The sequence below is a fragment of the Chanodichthys erythropterus genome, chromosome 10 (assembly GCF_024489055.1).
Source record: "Chanodichthys erythropterus isolate Z2021 chromosome 10, ASM2448905v1, whole genome shotgun sequence".
Lineage (NCBI taxonomy): Eukaryota > Metazoa > Chordata > Actinopteri > Cypriniformes > Xenocyprididae > Chanodichthys > Chanodichthys erythropterus.
The window spans coordinates 58,834,569-58,855,810 of record NC_090230.1 but is presented as its reverse complement, the minus strand read 5'-3'; the positions used below and the strand labels follow the sequence as shown (position 1 = coordinate 58,855,810).

General features: G+C 36.6%; 1 protein-coding gene across 4 annotated transcripts in view; it reads right to left on the bottom strand.

Moving 5' to 3' along the window:
- Nucleotides 1–21,242, bottom strand: part of tln1 (talin 1) — a 94,630-nt gene that overhangs the window by 65,500 nt on the left and 7,888 nt on the right. The window contains exon 1 of one of the 4 annotated variants that reach the window (XM_067398387.1): nucleotides 9,349–9,369. The exons of 2 other annotated variants lie outside the window; for them this stretch is intronic. The gene's annotated coding sequence lies outside the window, so the exon portion shown is untranslated. Of the gene's footprint in view, nucleotides 1–8,536; nucleotides 8,557–9,348; nucleotides 9,370–21,242 lie in introns of those variants that run through there. One more of the 4 variants, XM_067398388.1, reaches the window with a different exon arrangement.

Below are 21,242 nucleotides of genomic sequence, written 5' to 3'. Positions count from 1 at the left end.
AAACAAACAAACAAACAAACAAACATCTGTGGTTTGGAAATATTTAGGATACAGGAAGGATGATGTATCAGAGCCAGGTAATCTGCAAGACCTGTCAAACTATCATTAGTCACCCTGTTTTTTGCGCATTTTGAAGTATCCTATCAGAAACAAGTGATGGAAATGCCAATTTTTTAAAGAAAATCGCTTAATTTGCAAAAAGGTTTTTAAGGTCACTTGAGGTGGTTTTTGAATTGTGCGAAAAAGAGTTAATGCAAATAATGGGAGCTGGAAACGCATTTGATGAATAAATTCTGACGTAGCGAACATTAAACCAACGTGACTAATCGGCTGTTTCTGCTGATGGTGTTTTATTTACTGTTGGTAACTAGGTTACCAATACCACCATCACAACTTGATGGAAAAGCACCTAATTCGCAATTTGTTTTTCTTCTATTTTTTCGTGAATTTTGAAAAGATTTGCTTCATGTTTGGATGGAAAACCAGCTAGCACATTTACACAGAAAAACAATGGCACATTCCAAACCAGGTGAACAAAATAAAGCTGGCTTCCAAAAAAATTATACAGAAAAGTATGTAAGGGAATAGTGATGAAGGCTTATTAACCGCAACACGTTTGTGTGCGGTTGTATGTGATTGATTGTTTTTAAAAAAATATACAAAGCCATGAGTAAATAAAGGCTTTTTACATTTTTCTTAATCCTTGAGTGCCTTGGTCTTATATGTTTCTTAACGAGTTTAACTATCCCTTATCCAGAGAGCACTGGGATACTTTTTTTATCCTAGTAACACTCTTGTTTTATGTAAAGAAATATTGTTTCAAAATTGTGATAAAAATTGAAATCGCAATACTGATCAGTATCTTTTTGTCCATATCGCATAGCCATACTGTAAAGTTGTGGTATAGTGTATTTTATGCTTCTGTGAGGCTCAGAGAGAGTCCATACTTAAGTCCGTGACCTTGACCCAACTGAAGAATGCACAGTCCCACACACCCATCACCCACTGAGCTAGAGCTACAAACTGTAACAGTTGTGTTTCCACACTTTGTGAAAGTGCAGCAATAGATGTGTGAAACAGAAGTGCAGAAGAACATGCTCTGCTAGACTCAGAACTGAAGCTGAAATGCGACAGGAAACAAATACACTTCTCATTGAGTGAAATTATCCATTTATATAAGCCAGGTTGAAGCCTGCATGGTGCATGCAGGCGATGTAAAGCAATTACATCAGCACAGTTGTTTTCTTGCTTCATATACATACTCTGTCAACGCCGCCTCTTTTAATAGCATGCACATCACATCTAAAGATGGTATGGTTATAAAATTTCAACTGACTTAAATTATCTATATATAAACAATTATGATTAATGATTTAATTTTTGGTTTGGTTCATGTCAATTACAGCGTAAACTACAGCGTAAGCTTGGGACACAGACGTCATGGTTGTGATGCCACCAAACAGATTATGAATAGAATACTAATTATGTGATGCAGAAATAATTTCAAGAGTTAACATACATGTTAATATAATCCTTGAATAGATGATTAATACTAGAAGAACTTTTGCAGGAGCGAGGCAAGCGGTTATACAGTACATGCAGAATCAATACAGCATATACTTACTGTAGTGTTGTGAATGTTCATATTAAATGACCATGTTCTTCACAAAATGTAGTACTTTTACTCTTCTAATTCATAAATAGTGATGTGTGTGTCCAAAGATCAGTAGTGAAGTATTTTCTCATTTCAAACCAGAAACAGCTGTGGAAAAGCGATAGACTGATGTGCGCGAGGAACACATTAGCATCGTCACTCTTCACCACTGATAACAGCCACAACGAACGCTTGGCAGAGCACTAAAATAACTAATTTCTGAGCTTGACTGCCACGCATTTCACAATTAGAGTAAATGCAAAAATTTACCAGTCACTTTTTAAATGATCTAAAATAGCTCAAGGCTATCTATCACAGGGTTGAGTTATCTATCAGCTTGAGACACTGGGATAGGCTTCAGTGACCCCACAACCCTCCAGAGGACAAGCGGTTTGGAGAATGGATGAAATAACTAATATGAAATATGAAATCATACAAATAGACACAATTATATATAGTATAGTATGCACCATATTTAATTTTACATGGATGACAATGAGGCTTCTGGGGTCAGATCTGAGGCACATTCACACCAAGAATGATATAACTAAAATGATAACTACATTAACATCCACACCAAGTTCAGTTTATTAGACGTACAGGCTACAACCCTGCTCAAGCTCCTTAAAGCAGGATGGATTATGATTGGCTGTCAATGTTTTTATCATTCATCAGCTGGAAAAAAATAGTTCTGAAAGTGATTCAGATCATATAATGGCAGATTCTGTGCCATTATAGTTATTGTTGTGGTGTGAACTTCCTTATTTTCAGAGTTAGAATGATTATGAAAACTTACAGTTAAGGCCTTTGCACACGAGTCCGAAATTTTTCCGTATTCATAATCCTAAAAAATCATCACGCGCAGAGACCTTGCACACTGAGTCCGATGTGTAAAAATTAATGCGTTGCGTTAAAACAATACAAAATGAAGCCTTCAAGCAGTGAGCACGATTTAGTTGTCTCCTCTCTTCTTAAAAAGCGAAAAAGAAAGAGGAAATATTGGGTCCATTCAATTCCAAGATTGCATAGAGAGAAAGGAGAGTTCACCTCATCAAGGAGCTGCGTGATTATCCCGAGCGTTTCAAAGTTTACTTCAGGATGTCAGTGCCTCAGTTTGATGCTTTACTACTGGCACAATCCGCACGTTGTTTGTCATTCAGTGCTGCTGTATGACAGCATATATCTGTAGAAGACGTGGATCAACTTGTCAGATTGCATTCTGGATTTTTGTGTTCTCCTACGGCTCTGAATTGTCAAAACGTCTCTCAAAATGCGTGCCACGGATGCGAAAAACGCAGAAAATCAAACCGGATCTGAATATTTTTTTGACGTACGAAAGTTTCGGAGGCAGTGTGTAAACGTGATTGACAACGTGAGGTCGAATTTATTTTTTAACGTGCAAAAATTTTGCATGCGAATTTCGGACTCAGTGTGCAAAGGCCTTTACAGTTATCATTATACTGTAGTTATCGTACTTGGAGTAAATTGATCTTTACAGTCTTTGCACAGCATGTGCTTTATAATGATCATAGATCACATAAATTTCCTAGATTTTATAAAAACTCAACTCAGACCTTTTTAAATTCACTTGAATTTAATTTTCTTTTTTGAAGAAAAAGAAGAGAGGGAGACAAAATTCTGAGTTTATTTTTAACATTCAGATATATGCTTGAGGCCCCAAAAAACAAGTGTGAAAATACCTAGCATGCACACGTACTATGAAAAGAATTTGCGCTGTGAGGGTGTAAATAGCAGAGACTGAACATCCAAACAGATGCATGCCTCAGCAGCTTTTCTTTAGTCTGTTCTTCAAGCTGTTGTGTCCTTGTTACTAGGCACTGACAAAAACATGTTACAGGTTGCTTGCCACTGTGACTGCTAGATAATGCAGAATTACCTGCCACTGCAGAATAAGTATCCACATTGGGTTGATGCCAGGTGTGAACTTCCCATCTTGGTGTTGTTTTTATAATTTAATTTAATTTACTATACAGGTGGGTCATGCAGAAAAAAGCATTTCCTGAGGGATCTGGAGTCACAAAGCGCATCTGATGCATACAGACTCAAACATGGTGAGAGGAAGTGCTGTTTACAAGAACCAGTTGACAAAGATTGTAATCTTAAGGTCATGACACTGAATCTTTGAAAGATATGCAATGAATTTTTAAAGTAATGACGAGCACAACGATTTATTCCACTTTGTTCTCAACATTTCAGATTTATCTGACCCAAACATCCTGTAAAAGGTGAACTACAGTTGGTTACTTGAAATGTCAGTCTCTTCCTGTCTGATCTGAGTGAGCAGCTCTTAGCTGAGGTACACAACAAAGAACCGGATAATCATAAGTCAGAGGGGGGGTTGAACCCCTGCCCCTTTGATCGCAAAAGTGAAAGTGCCCTTTGCGGATGCATCGCGGTGCCTCCGTGTTCCCATTCCCCCCAAAAAACTGAACGTGTCTGCTCAATTCAGCATGAGCTGAAGCACAGATCAGCAGCAGCAGTCAGATTTCACCTCACTTCAACCATTTCGCCTCACTTTTCTGAATGACAAAACAATGGATGAAGATTTGGTTGCAAAGTGAAATCTAAAAGCGAATATTTAAGCGATTTTATCATTTTACCGTTTTGTTGTTGTGTTTTTCATTAAGAATAATAATGAACCCACCATTCAAGCAATTGCTACCTCCGAATTACTGCTCCTTCAAAAGTGAAACGGGCAGTCATAACAGTGTTTTTTAAATTAATTTGAGGCATTTTTGCCCCAAGCCCCCATTAATTTCCGACCTTGCTTATTATAATCCAAATGTAATATTTCCAGTTAATTTGGCTGAAACAGCAGCAGCATGAGATGGTCTGGTAACTGCGCATTACCTATTTCAACCTGTAAACAATCTTTGAAGTTTTGTCCGTTGCGCACGTCTTTTGAACTTGCTCTGCTGACAGAAGCAATTTCTTTAAAAGAAGGTATGAAAAGCAGCCGATTTCAGTACGAAACATAACCGTTGTTCAGTATACAGTAGATGCATTTTGGGAGTTGTACTTTTTACTCCGATTGTATTATAGATCTATTCATGAGAATCAATCGGGTCATCCGCACCGATGCGGCTAAATATTTTTTCACACTCGCGCACAGTTATTTTCAGCCGCAAATGCAACTGAAATGGTCACAGTGTAGAGCCCTGATAACCTCAGGTAAAAAGTGATGTTAACCCCGCTTCTAAATAACAAGTGTGAAATGTTTATTTATCTGGGGTTAAAAGCTGGTTTTAGAACGTTGATAACCCGGGTTTAAGTACAGTGTGAAAATTTATATTTATTACCATATTTGCTTCACAGGCTATTTACATGGCAGATACAGATTCAATATTGAACCAACAATTAAATAAATTTGATAAAATTCAACTTAGGAAAAAAAAAAGACTACATAATTATATATATAAAACTCTATACAAGATTCTTTAAATGTTTTAAAAGGTTTTTTCTGGTTCCATCTTACAAAATATGTCCTTAAAAAAAACCTCTCATTAAATCAAAAACTGAGCAAACTAAAAACACAAGTTAGTGCTACAATGTTGACATTTCGGTGGTTCTTCAATAAATGCCCATGAGTCAGTTTAGTATGGCCTAAACGACACCTTAATATACAGCTTAGTCATGTGTGGATCTAAAAGTGTAGAAACATATTTTTCCCACCACAGGATTTATTTTAAATAATTTATTATTTTGACATTCTTCCCATTCTGCTTGTCATTTATATAATATGGTTGATTAAGGGCTTGAGGTCTGAAGGAGGGATTTGGCATTCACTGATTCATTCATTAAGAGCTTCTGTCGCAACCATGTCTGCTTGCTCATTTCCAATGAATGCTGCTGTGTCCTAGAATCCAGCAAAAAAATTGAGTCTCCGGAACTGACTTGCATTGATCAATATGTCAACAATTATTGAATGATTTGTCTTGAAAGATTCCAGTGCTTGCGATCATTGATGGAGAGGGTCTCCTTCAGACACAAAAGCTGGGAAGGCATGTTAATTGTGATGATAAGTATTGGCCTGAAGGTATGTGTCCCTGAAAACAGCTGTTGACCAGCATTCATAAAAACAGACCCTTGAGAGAGTTAACATTGACACACTGTGAGTCTTTAAGGGGACAAGACAAGTTCTCACCTGTCTGAAAGCTCACTCAAGAGTCTGACGAGATAATCAGTCCCGTGACTGAGATAGCTGTTGATGGCTGCCGTCAGAGCTCAAGAGATCCATCCACACTCACACTAGCTCTGATTAGCCAATAAATGGGCCATGTGGCCATTGTCTATTTGGAGGAAGTAATGTTGACTCTATCCAACCATAAAGCCCACAGAGGCAAGGGGTGATTAGTAACCAGCTCAGATTTTTATCAAATACACCACAGCATACTGGTTTAATGCAAGTAATAACTTCAGGAAATGGAAAAAACAATATTTATGGCCCTATGATATTTGTGATGTGGTAAACAGTTGGAAATGTGAAATCCAGTAATGAAAACAGTATTGATTTTGTAACATGGAATGTCATGGAATTTGGCAAATTTTCAATTAATAAATTAAAAGTAGGGCAGGTCTGTGAATATTTAAAGGGTTACTTCACCCAAAAATGAAAATTCTGTCATTTATTACTCACCCTCATGTCGTTTCACACCCGTAAGACCTTCGTTAATCTTCAGAACACAAATTAAGATATTTTAGTTGAAATCTGAAGGCTCCGTGAGGCCTCCATAGGAAGCAATGTCACTTCCTCTCTCAAGATCCATAAAGGTACTAAAAACATTTAAATCAGTTCATGTGAGTACAATGGTTCAATATTAATATTATAAAGCGACAAGAATACTTTTGGTGAGGCAAAAAAACAAAATAACGACTTATTTAGTGATGGCCGATTTCAAAACAATGCTTTAGGAAGCATCAGAGCACAAATTAATCAGTGTGTCGAATCAGCTGTTTGGAGCGCCAAAGTCACATGATTTCAGCAGTTTGACGGTTTGACCCACAATCCGATTCATGATTCGATACACTGATTCATTTATGCTCCGAATATTCCTGAAGCAGTGTTTTGAAATCAGTCATCACTAAATAAGTCATTATTTTGGGGTATTTTTGCCGCACCAAAAGTATTTTCGTCGTTTTATAATATTAATATTGAGCCACTGTACTCACATGAACTGATTTAAATATGTTTTTAGTACCTTTATGGATCTTGAGAGAGGAAGGGACATTGCTCCCTATGTGGTCTCACGGAGCCATCAGATTTCAACTAAAATATCTTAATTTGTGTTCCAAAGATTAACAAAGGTCTTACGGGTGTGAAACGACATGAGGGTAAGTAATAAATGACAGAAATTTCATTTTTGGGTGAACTAACCCTTTAAGTGTAAAAAGAATACTATTGAAATCTGAAGTCTGCATGTTCTGCATGCCTCATACTCAAAATCAGATGCATTTGAGTTAGTAGGAATCCATTCAAAACACTGGGGTTTTTGTTCAGTGTGAGTTCTGCACTCTTGCAAATCCTTTCACTATAACCAACAAAGTACAAACACAATGTCAATAAAAGACTCATTGCACAGCTTCACTGATTATAATGGGAGATTTCGCAAGAGTGCAGCTTTGTGTGCCTCACGTTGTTATTGACAGCTTCAGTGATTATAATGGCAGGGATCTTTGCTCGCTTTCTGCATAACATTTTTCACACAGTGCAAAGTTTCTGGATTAACATCCATATTTAAATGAGTTCGATTCACAGTGACCACCATAGCAATGGATGGAACAAAACAATGTGATACCGCATGTTAAATGATCTGTGTAAGAAGTCTTACAGTATAAATGCAAAATAATAGACCTGACACTTTTTCTATATGTTAATTTGTTGTTCATTTTACTACTAACTTTTCAAACCAGTCACTCAGTGACTTCTTACATATAAATTTACAGATTTTTAAATATAAAAAATAGTTCTAAGCACTATATTTGTCCTGACAGTGATTATATTTTATTTCACGAATAAATAGGATACGTTTATATAACAAATGGTTTCTCTGCTTTTATTTTGGATTTACTGTCAGTGCTGGTCTCGCAGTTCACATGGGTGACTATGTTCGTCTGCCACCACCAAAGACCATTTTTAACCCAGGAAAAACCCTGATTCAGCATCTGCCGTCTCACTATATTGAGGACATGAACACACAAATTTCATCTGCAGAGTTGCTCTAAGTCACTTCAGCAGCATTTCACCACTTCATTTGATAAAAACTATTGTCAGAAACACACCAGAAACTCAAAGCTCTTCAGTACAATTTGCCAAAATAAATCAGTTTAACTTGGAGAAATTGTGACAGAAATATATTACTATTGTACAGCAGAATGTACTTCTCAAATTAATTAAGAATAGTTTTTTAAAACTTTATCTTTTAAAGGAATATTAAACAAAATATCAAAATATCGTTAAACACTAATTCTGTAAAATAAGTGGTCATGAATAATTATGTCAATTTAATAATTTTTATAATTACTTTAACACTGATTAGCCCTAGGATACCTCCTATGCTTTTCTTGCGAACATATTCAAAACCTCAGTCTCATTTTTGAGGGAAACAGGATGTTAAATAAGTCCAATTTCAGCAGTAAACTGGGTTGTTAGTGCTTTTTCAAGCTGACTTTATCAGATGTTGAACAACTCATTCATTGCACAATACAATTATTGTCAATGGAGACCAGAGCCAAGCTGTGATGTTTCTGTGGTGAATATTCCCAACAGGTCATTTCCTAAATGAACCGAACAAGTTTTGAGCGGCTGTGAATCTGATTGTTGACTCATGTGTGAGTAAAGGCTGACAGACATCCCTTGCTTACTTTAGACGCACACCAGACGTGTGTCCTACTGACGTCTGGAACCAGACAAAGCACACAAAAATCCTCCTGGAGAACAACAAACACGCTGGCCATTTTCATCCTGCCCTCATTCGCACCACTTGTCATGGTTTATCACTCATTAGTCTTCATTCATTTTTAGCACAGATCTCAATCAATCAATCAATCGCAATAACAGGCGTTTTAAAAGTTCTTATTTGGATCCCAGCATGTGGCGTCTCATAGTGTGGAATGCAGTGCAGTAGTAGCAACTCCCGCCTGTAGCCCAGCATGCAGTGATGTCATTTCCTGTTTGAGAGGCTCTTCACTGCCATAAAAGGGAATTTCGGCTGTCTGCAGGCACAGAGGAGCATGTGCTCACACACACACTCGTACACACACTCACTCACTCACTCACACTCTCTCTCTCTCACACACACACACACACACACACACACACACACACACACACACACACACACACACACACACACACACACACACACACACACACACACACACACACACACACACACACACACACACACACACACACACACACACTCCAGGAGTGCTGCATCCTGTGCAATTACAGCTGAGCTCAGGAAGGGAGGGATTGTTTAGTTCATGGAAATGCATGGAATACAAATCACAAGCAAACATGGATGAGTTCAGATACATTGTGCAGAGAAAACAAATGCACTGACTTATTAAACGTAGTGGGTTTGACTCGCATTCATCCATCTATTAATAATTCTGAACTCTAATTTATTATAACTCTAAGATAACTTCATACATATACAAAGTACACTTACTATATGTCACTTTCTTCAATTCAACCAATTTCCAACAAAAGTCTCATAGCAGTGGTCAGAGTTACTTCTTGGCTTGAGATTAATTGTGCTCATGATGTTCCTTCCTGTTGCTTAACCCTCCCTGTTTAGACAGACCCAGATGAGGAAGTTCCTGACCAAAGCTGCAATTACAACTTCACTTCCGCTACTGAGATGCAAAAGCACAAAACGGTTTACATAAACTCTTATATCTGATATTAAAACCCGTAAGTAACTTCCTAATCAACATCTGTTGTACTGTTCGATTTAGTTACACAAACTCACATCAAGTTCACACAAAATCCCTTTGGTAACACAACAGGAAATAGTCTAGCTTAAATGTTATAATAGGGCTGCACCAAATTATGACTTTTCTGATAAAAATTGTATTTGCAATTTGCGACATCAATACCACTATAAAATAATAACAACAATATAATAATTAATGTTGTTGTTAGGGATGGGCATTGTTGGCAATTTTTCATTTCGATCATGGTTCGAGTACTCGATTAACTCGTGCAACTCTGATTGTTCTTTAAAAAGTGTCACTAATAATATTTCAGCAATATTTTGGATTCAGTCTGCACTTTCTGATCAACTAAAATGTTATTTTACAGTATGAAAATCACTGATGATTATTGCCAAATTAATTATGAATAGAATTTAAAGGATATTTTCAGCACAAGATAAAAGCTTGGCGCTGCACAGCTTGCATTGAATTCTATTTTCATCTATCTTGTCAAAGTGAAACTAGACATCACTACGTGACTTCGAGGCCAATCTCTCTCTTCTTGCGTCTTTTGATGCACACTGTGGAAAGCTAAACAATCGGAGCTCAGGGCGCTGCCCTATAACCAATCAGGAGAAAAAAGAAAAAATACATTTCGATCATCATCACGATCAATCATCGCTGTCACGGTCAAGAACTCGAGTACTCGGTCGCTGCTGCACATCCCTAGTTGTTGTTGTTAGATTACTAAATAAAAATGAAAATTTTATTATTATAATATTACACTGTAAAAAAAAAAAAAAAGTAAGAAAATAATGGTAAAAACATTTTATTTTACAGTAAAATGGTAAAGTTACAATGCTAATATTTATGGCTGACAGTCTTTTATTTTCTTTATTTTCTTACACACATAAAGCTTGCAGTGGCACCCCAGCAAATGCATGAAAAAAACAGAAGGAGACCGTCTAAACATCTTAGTTTATTGATAAACTAGTGTTTTGTGTGTTTCAGCTACAGAGACGAAGTTGACGATGCTGACTCGTCATATCCGCAGTAGTGGATGCGCCTATATGCATGTTTCATACGAATGATAATCTGAGAATATTTTAGGGCTGGGAATATTTTAGGGCAAAATAAAAGTCTGTGTTACGTAATATATGTGTGTGTTCTGTGTATAATAATTATGTATATAAATACACACACATATACATGCATAAATTTAAGAAATATATACATATACACATACATATATATATACACATACATATATATATATACACATCTATACACATATATATATATATATATATATATATAAACAAAGAAATATATATATATATATATATATATATATATATATATATATATATATATATATATATATATACACATACATATATATATACACATACATATATATATACACATATATATATATATATATATACACATACATATATATATATATATATATACACACATACATATATATATATATATATATACACACATACATATATATATATATATATATATATATATACACATATTTTATATATAAATATAATTTTTTTCTTAAATATATACATGTATGTGCATGTATTTATATATACATAATTATTATACACAGAACATACACATATATTATGTAACAGACTTTTATTTTGCAAACGATTAATCGCGATTAATCGTTGTGCAGCCCTAGAATATTTATTTTCCAACTGAATAGGTTTGTTTAGACATTTCAAGATTTCTATAGATATATTTCTCATGTCTGTGAGGCAAGTATATGCTGAGTTTTGGTTCATTGTTGTAACACACTCAAGTTCAGTTGAGACCGAGATGGCAGAAAGCAAAGCACAGCTCTTACGCACTTCAGATGATCAATGCAATCAATCACAGGTCTAATTGCACAAAAGCATATGTCAAAATGACTATTCCCAAACTGTAAACGGTTAGTTCATCCAAAAATTTAAATTCTACATTTACACACTCATGTTGTTTTCGCGCATCACACAAGCATTTGAACGTCCGTGTTTACCCAGTTTAAAAAAAAAAAAAAAAAAAAAAAAAAGAGTACATTTCTATAATATACTTAAAGTGCTCTATTTTCGTGCACTAATTTTGTACTTAATATACTAAAAATTCATCTTTAGTACTTCTTAAGATCATCTTAAGAACATCTAAGTGTACTCAACTGTGCTATTTTGAGACAGCATTAAATATTAACTAAAATGTGCTTTTAATATACTATCTCTGTATTTAGATGCCACTTATAGTACATTTGAACTCATAGTGTACTACAAAGTAAAGTATAAACTGATCAGTTTTGATCACTTTCTGACTAGCACTAGTGTAAAACACATTCATACAGGTATTGTTTGATGTTTCCTTTCTCACGCTCCAGAATGCATGAGTGTTTTTGTGGTGTGACAGAATTCTGAGACATACTTTTGGTTTTACTTACTGTACCCCTACCCCAAGTTATGTAAAGTTATGATGTGTAGTGCTACAAACTAAGGCCCCGCCCATATCTTTTGATGTGACAGCAGACAATGCAGAGCACCAGATCAGTCACAGCTCCTGTAATTCAATCCGTCTGATTGCTTTAGTGAACGTGACCTCAGTCACAGACAGACACACACATGCTTCCTGCTGTTCAAGAACTGCAGCTGAGCAAGTGCAAAGAAGGGAAAGATCTTCAGGAAGGTCAGGGGTTGTTCTCACCGATTCACCTCACAGACCTACATGCTTGAATCTTAAATGACACGCAGACACTCACATGACCCCATATGACCTCAGTATAACTAGGTCTAGGTGGTATGGCAGTATATAACTGTTCAAATGCATCACCCGCAAGACATTTCTTTACAATTTATACTGCAGAAACTCCAAAATTATTCTCTGGCTATTAATGTCTATTGTAACTTTGTCGTGGTTTGTCAAGGTTTTTATCAAACGTGGGCATTTGTCCACACATGTATTCTTGTCTATATGGCCATGTACATAAGTGCACACACACACACAGGCTCTCTTCACTGTGAAGTAGGGTCCATATTGCCAGTGTTAATATTTGAATCACTGAATCCAAACAAATCTCAATGACTTCTCTGTGACTGGATCACTTTAACTAACATCACTAGTTGAATGGCACATTTCCCACATCATAAAGCAATTAACCATTCAAAGACTTAAAGGAAACATAAAAAAAGAAGACATGAGATTGAGAAATAGGAGTTTCCCCATGATTCAGCCTGTGTAACTTTTTCCCCTTGTTGGAAGCATTTCTTCACCATGACTTCCACACCCAGAGTGGACAGTCCCTCTCAGAGCACTTGATCTATGATCTAGCCCAGCATAGTCACTTAACCACAGCACTTTCAACAACACTCCCAAACTCCTCCTGGCTCTGTTGTCACACATTTTATGGTACATCAACAACTGTGGAAAAACCACAACACTTAAACAACAGAGAACTGCTCAGACATTGTCACAGGCAACATTGTATTGCTGCGTAGAGCGTAAAACAAATGCATGTCATGCACTGCGTTTAATCAATCAAAACTGACTGCAAATCAATAACTTTAATCATGTGGAAGTGAAGGTTAGAGCTAAACATGTAGGCCGGTCACTATTCAGCAGGGTTCATGAGGGGGTCACTATTCAGAAATGCCTTGTGTCTGTAATGGTTTGATCTTTGACGTTTAAGTTGCTGGAGCATTTCAACAGTTTCAACAACTGACAAATCCTTACATTCAGAGTTTGAGTTCACCCCCCTTAAGCTCAAAAAAATGTCTTAACTGCATGCAAACTACAGTGTCTGATCAACTGACACTAGGACTAGCACTAATAAAGATTTTTAAGACGTTTAAAGATTTTTTTCTCAATATGTAGGTATATTGGTTTTAATATAAATTGGAAGATTCAAAAGAGATAAACAATATTTTCTATTTATCTGCACCAATATAATCCACTGTAATAACCTGTTGGAACTTTTTAAGAAACAAAAAAAACTCCAGAACCTAAATATCCTCTCCAAGAGTTCAGTCGAATCAGAACCACATGTCTTTATACAGTCGAGGTCCTATGGACTATAAGGCAATAATGTATACTTTCAATAACGTGTAATGTGAAAAGAACTATACAAATAAAACTGACTTGACTGGATTTGACTAATAGCATGACTGATTCCTTCATGTAGCTTCATGTAGTAACAATATGCAGTTGACGAGCGGTGCAACAAATATACTGAGGTGTGATCTGTCAGCAATGCACTGCGAAAACAGCTCTACACACTCTATGAACACTGTTAACATGCACTGCCGATTCAATTCCTGCACCCAAAGACTTCAAAACAACTGTTTAACCATGTAGTTTTAATTGTCCATGACACCATTTTTATCTTTGTTCGCAGGCTGCAGCATCTCGCTTAGTTCTCAGATCTGACTGACATGTCAGTTCAGTACAGGATGGAGTCAGCTGTCATGATAACTTTGTATTAATATCATTGTATGTGGGGCAGAGTCTGATGGCCCACTCAGCATTGCTTGTATGAGTGTCATATAGCGGTCACACACGCCCAGTCAAATCATGTCGAAAGTCAGCATGTATTTACACAGCACACAAGTCTAGTGTCGCAGATCTGTTTTATGGTACAACTGAACCAAAACACATGTAAATGATAGCTTAATGAGTGCTGAATTATTAAAAAATTACTACACAATACCAGGTGATATCGTGCCTGTTATCCTAGTCTATGTACCTTAATTTGTCAATCAACAATTATTATGCTTTTCAAATATTTAAAAATATTCAAAAAGTAATATTGGAAAAATTACAATATGGTTTATAGGGGTGTAATGATAGACAAAAATGACGAGGTGATGTGGAACTGTAAAGCTCAAAGTATACTTGGTTTGTTTATGCTCACTTTTTCTAGCTGTGATCCTTGAATTGTCCTTAATCTTAATTATTGTCCAGATAAATGGGTATTTAAATGTTTTGTTTGTAGCCGTTTTTACAGTTTTCAATTAAAAGGTTCACAAAAGGATTTTTGTGGATATTCTGAATGAATGAGCAATAGGACTAACAGCAAAGACATTTTTCCACAGCTCGTTTTGCTCATGCTTATCAAGTAGATGTCATGCAGTAAAGGCCCAGACACACCAAACCGGCATCAAAGAACTAGCTGCAATGAAAGTGATGCATCTGAGCCAAAAAGTTTCGCTTGAACACACCATGAAGACTACAGCAAACAGCCAACTAGCATGCATGTTTTGCTCCTGTGTGGCAGGAAATAACTCCGTACCAGCAGGTGGCAGTAGTCTGCGTTTATCATTCACAAATGGAAACTGGAAGAGCTATGACTGCGGACATACCGCCAACATCTAGGCCAAAAGGCTCTCAACGATGGCCCGATATTGGCCAATGATCAGCTGGTGTGTCAAGGCCTTAAGCCGCCACAGTGCCATCAAACTGTATTCCCACAGTGGTGTGTGAGGTCCGAGCTTCTAATGACTTTTGCAGGAAGGCTGAACATCTGTTGGCATATAATCTGCAGGACAAATCCAACAGCTTTAATCTTACTGGGCACATTAAGCACATAATAGCTTCATCTAATGCCAGAATTATCACACAACCATATCAGCATCATGATAAAAGCCAGTCTGACTTCAAAAAGCTTGAACCAATGTGAGCGTAAATACTGACGTGCTGTTGGTTAGTTTGAAAAAAACCAAACTTTAAAACACAGTTTCAAAGATGACATTAAGAGGTGAATAGTAGTGATACTTCAGAAGATTGGCCACTGAAAATAGTGGCAAATGTGAACAAATAAAATAACCTTAACAGGCAGAAAAAACAAACGCTGAAATAAAGAAGCAGTAGTGTGTGTAATCTGATCCTGGTTTAATCATATTTAGTGTAAACAGCATCTGATGATGATATTTTGCAGAAGAGAGCTGGTATTTACTGTTGATGAGAGGCGCGTGTCTCTCTAATGTGTGACTAATGTGTGTTCAAATGCTACTGCAAAGTCCTAGTCTATATTTAGCACTACAATAACTTGGAGTTGGAAAAACACAGAGTGCAGATTAAGTTTTTAAAACTGAAATCATGGACAACTGACAAACCTTTAATTCTCAAAGTTGAGAAACGTATATTATATTACATTGTTACTGATAACTTAACTAATTATTCCACATACTCACTTTGTATGAAAAGTATTACGTTAGTTATTTATACATAATACCATTGCCTCGCATTCTTGGCTTTGAGTGTGCAAACTCTTACACACAAGCAGGCACACAGACAGAGAGCAGGTTAATGTATATCATGTAAAGATGATACTTCTAAAATGAACATTGACATGACTTTTTTTTTTTTTTTTTTTTCATATTATCTATTAAAGTGGTTTTCAATCTGTGGGCCCACTAAGGGACGTCAGTGATTTTCAAGGGGGGCAGTGAGGTAACTTAAAATTAATTTAAATATATTAATAATTAATTAATTTTATTATTAATACATTAAATTAATAAAAAGCTAAATTAAATAAATTTAAAAAATATATTAAAACAAAGCTTTCTTTTTTTTCCCCTCTCTCGTACGTATTTTGTGAATGTTTTGGATCAGCTCAAGCAGTTTCTCATTGGGCTGTATGAAATATAGACTGAACGATGGCTCAAAACACCCAACTGCTTCATGAACGTAGGATACGTAAACTACATCTCTCAGTTGGATAAAGAAAACAATTGTCACTAAAAGTTTTGATGGATGACGACTGTAATGAAGGTAAAGACGATTACAGTGACATACAGGAGTACATTAGGCATGCGTGAGGCCGTCATTATTGATGTGCAAACAAACAGCATGTGCGTTCTCGCACGGTTGCACTATTGATTTGGAGAAGAAGGGGGCCTTGGAGTAAAAAAAGGTTGGGAACCACTGATCTATCAGTTTTTTTTTTTTTAATTCAACCAGTAAAGATATCCAGCCTTTGTCACGTGACAAGTCTGTTTTTATTAAATGTTTTATCGCATTTATTTATTGGTTAACCACAGAAATATTAGTTCTTTTAAGTGCAGCCTTGGTGAGAAGAAGAGACTTCTTTCAAAAACGTAAAAAAAAAAAAAAAAACTTAAATACTCCAAACTTCTGACCAGTAGTGTATGTAATAAACATTATATATGCATCCATAGGCACTGATTTATGTTTCTGCCAGTGAGTGCCCACACTCCAAACCCCCACCCCCCCTTTTGAAGAGTAGGCTACTGTAGTTTTTCCATTTAATGGTGCACTTGACGAATGGAATACACAAAAGATATCTTTTAACGAGAAGAGAAACTGCAAATATATTACTAACCAAACAAAAGCACATTCTATCCATGAGTGTTGTCACAATCGCACTCCCGTCGCGTGATATAGCCTATACCAGATGATCAATAGTGGTTCACTAAATAAAATTCAATAATTTTTTACAATAAGAACTTAACTCAAAAATAACTAATAAGTAATAAAATTACTAGAGAACTTGCAGCGTGAAATGCTATCTCATGAAACAAAGGTGAATCCGTAATTTCTTTACAATTTAAAGGTAGGCCTACACTGTTATTTCATCAGTCAATCATGAAAGTTTGGTGGTTGAAAGCTTCTGGAAAATCCAGGAAAGAAGACAATTCTAGAGAAAGAGCAAGTAGAGATTCACGAGTGCACGGGACAAAGTTTGAGCGTGCACGTAAAATCTGAGCTAGAGCAGAGCCATGAGACCACAGTATATTTGAAAGCTTAGTTTTGTGTGAGAATGAAATAAATCCGCCTGTGATTGGAGAGATTCTTTACATGGATGCACTCTCGCATTACAATAATGCACTCTTGACATTTGTCATTAAAATAATGCCATACAAATGGCCTCAAATGAACTATAAAAACGAGAAGAAAGTCGTGTCTGAAAGCTGCAATCTTTTTTTTTTTATTACTTAAAATTAATGGAGAATATGTTGTATTTTTCCATGGGTGTTCATGCCCCCGAGCACCCACGGGATCAGAGCCTATGTATCCATCCATCGGCCACCCTGTTCTCTTGAGATAAATGTCAGCAAATGAGTAAAACCCATAATGTGTAGTCGTCAAGTACTGTGTAAATAGGTGAAGTTAGCAATGCCACAAAACACTTCACACAGTCCAAAACTGCAGTGTATTTATAGGTTATAAGTGTTCTAGACAGCTCACACAGCTCTGACAAAGTCATGGTCAGCTGAACCAGTGACACCTTCATGCCACACTAAAATAATCACTGCAGAATTTCAGTAAGGGCAGTATGTGGCTCTACACTCACACCGTGTATACACCGGATGCGTGCAGCACGATGCAACGTGATAAAAGACCATTATAATCGGTGATGTTGTCTACACTGGATGTGGAGTGGCATGGTGCGACAACCCGACAAATGCCCGGCAGTCAACTGATGCCTCGTTCCATTTATGACGTACTTCAAGCACTCACGATACTTCCCATAGGAAATATAAATGGATTTTCAATGGTCGCTTTGTCGCACAGTGTAGACAGCTCTAGCTGTGGCAGCGTGGCATGATGCGAAGCGTCAACAGTCGCGTCCGGTGTAGATGCTGTCAATCTATGTATGTATGCATGCATGTTTATAACAAGGTCCGTTTTTGAGTGGCAACCATAATGTTGTCCCCTACCCTGTGATTAGGGGACCCATATCTGGTATAGCCTGCTCACATAAATTTTCACCCGAGATTGGTAATTTTAGTGATGACTCAAAAATTCATTTTCAGTAATTGAAATAGAGCTGAATTAAAATTGAATATCAATTTTAGTTGAAAAACTTCATTCGTTCAAATAAATAGATTCTCAATTTATTCAGAATCGTGCAGCTCTAATGGCTGCCAGGGTCATACTCTGAAAGCGATTTGAAAACAAAAAGCCAAAGTGAAGACAAGGCCTTTAACCTGTTAACCGTCACCCCTTTTTGAGCATAGATCTGAGCTGAAATAGTTGTAATTCATGAATGTTTTTGAATATAGACCTTAGGTTGGTCTCTTTTTAAAAGAAGACACTCAGCAGATTATTGTAGAAGTGAAAGTAATTTTACTGTAAAGCAAAATATACGGAACTAAACTTTTTTTTTTCTTTTCTTTTTTTTATACAAAATATATATTATACCAATTATTATGGACAAACCCACATGTCTAACCAAGTTGTGTTCCAGACAGTTGACGGTATCCACTGATTTCCATAGCAGGAAAAAAAAAATACTATGGCTACTAAGTCAATGGCTACCGTCAACTGTCTGGTTAGTGGATACCAACATTCATCAAAATATTTTCTTTTGTGTTCAACAGAAGAAAGAAACTCGTACAGGTTTGGAACAAGTTAAGGGTGAGCAAATGATGATAGAATTTTCATTTTTGGGTGAACTATCCCTTTAATTATTTTCCCGCCAGCATTTTTTAAAAAGCCATCCAGCACCAGCATTTTTTACACCAGCTTGTTTCTGCTTCTTCTTTTCCTGTGTTTTGATCTGGAGATTCTGTACTCTTTCAGAAGATGGATAACTGCAACAGAGACCTTATTAGGTTTTGTCGGATCAGTACATTACCCCTGTTGGCGTTGATCAGCGATTGTTTTCCACAAATGAACATGTTCAGTTGGCATTTGTTGTGTTGTGGAATGTCTAAGAAGTGACATACTGTAATCTAGTGATTGTCTGCATTTGTCGGAGTGTGAATCGAGCAGTGCAGGGGTGACGTCAAAACTTGGAAGACTAATTTGCCACTGGTTCCCTCGAGATTTTCCTATAAAGTTTTTCAATTTATAAAGTAAAATAAAGCCTATGGTAAACATAACTTAACAATACTTTGACGTTTTGTTCTACAACGTAAACTGCACACAGGCACACCCCCAAACGTTCTTACCTAGTTACTTTTAAGAATATAAAATATAAACACTTGCTTAAAATTAGCATTTTCTGCATCCACAAATGTGTCTATTGAGATGATTTCTCATGGATCATGGGAAGATATGCCCAGTGACATGAAGCCACATTCCTCTGGACAAACAAACAGGAAGTCTTCCGTCGCTCTTCCGTCATGTGTCGGTCTTCTATGCAGCTATCTAAGAAATGCAGCTGCTGTCTCTCTCACACACACAAAAACCATCTGCTACAGCACAGACCTCCTCTCCCAACACTCCTAACATGTCACAGGCTCTGGCTAACATTACCAGAACAGGCTCTGTTCCAAAAGCGTACAAAGCCATAGTGGTGTAACGGATCATAAAACACACGGTTCGGATCAAATTACGGTCTTCTAGTCACGGATTGGATCATTTTTTGGATCAGCAATAAATAAATAAATAAAATACAAATAAAAATGGGGGGGGTTTTAAGACAAATGTAACTTTGCTGAACATTTAACTTGAATAGTGTTCACTGTATAAATTAAATATAGTTTAATCATTAGGTGCGTTCCATTCGACCACAAGTGGACTGCGAAGTGGACTTCACAGGGTATTTCGCCAGCTTAAGTGAGATTCCATTCTGAAGGGTGCGAACATGTTCAGTTCAAAGGGCACTGCGAGTGGTATAGGGAATAAGGGAACATCGATACATCACTTCACAGGAAGTAGAAAGGTAAAATCACCCAACTGTCATTGCGCACAAGTCAGAACTACGATGGAGCAGAGCCACTGAAAGAGTTTTTAAACGGCTCTCCGATGGAGGAATTTAGAGTTTGTATTTTAAGTATTGATAAATTTTGTTATTCTTATACGAACGAAAGTATGAATGGTTATGGCGTGTTACATTTGCATATTTTATTGTACGAATAGGCATGACAAAGTAAAAGTGTTGAAAAGCAGCTGAGGCTCTGTCATTTTTTTTTTATACTTTTACCTCAGAAGTGTTTACTATGCGGCTGCGCATGAAAAAGAAAGCGCACAAACCATGGATTAAGAATATATTTATATAGTTAACCAAATGAGAATTTATTTTCATATTGCATGACAGTTACAGCTGCAAATCTGTAAGAGTCAATTTTAAATTCGAAAGTAAATTATAATATCTATTTATTTGTTATATCATAATCTGCAGGACACCGTTGTACACTTTTCGTTTCGATGTTGATGATGTTTTTGTAGGGCGATGAGCGATTATTGTCAGCGAAGTCCACTTCAACGAATATACTGTGCTCAGGGAGTAGGGAGCAGTGAACACTGCGTAGGGACCCTGTCGAATGGAACGCAGCTATTGTTAAAGTTGTTTTGTTGTTTGACAGTTAATGACAGTTATTTTTAGGCTGCTGTCATTAAATGCATGTAACCAATGTACGAATGCATGACCGAATGCACAGAACCCATACAATGAAACACCTCCGATTTCTTTCTCAAGTTATCTCAACTGTTTAGGTTCACTTAAGACTGTATAACTGACTGTGTACAAGAATACTTGCCGAGATAATTTTATGTGTAAATTTTATGTCGCAAAACAGAGCTCGATTACGTGTTCGCTCACCATCTTAAAGGCGCCTCTGTAAGCGTGCATGCTTTGAGTGCGCACAGAAAACAATGTGCGGTTGCGAAATTTGCCTTTTCCTGCATCTTGAAATACCAAAAAGTAATGCAATAAAAA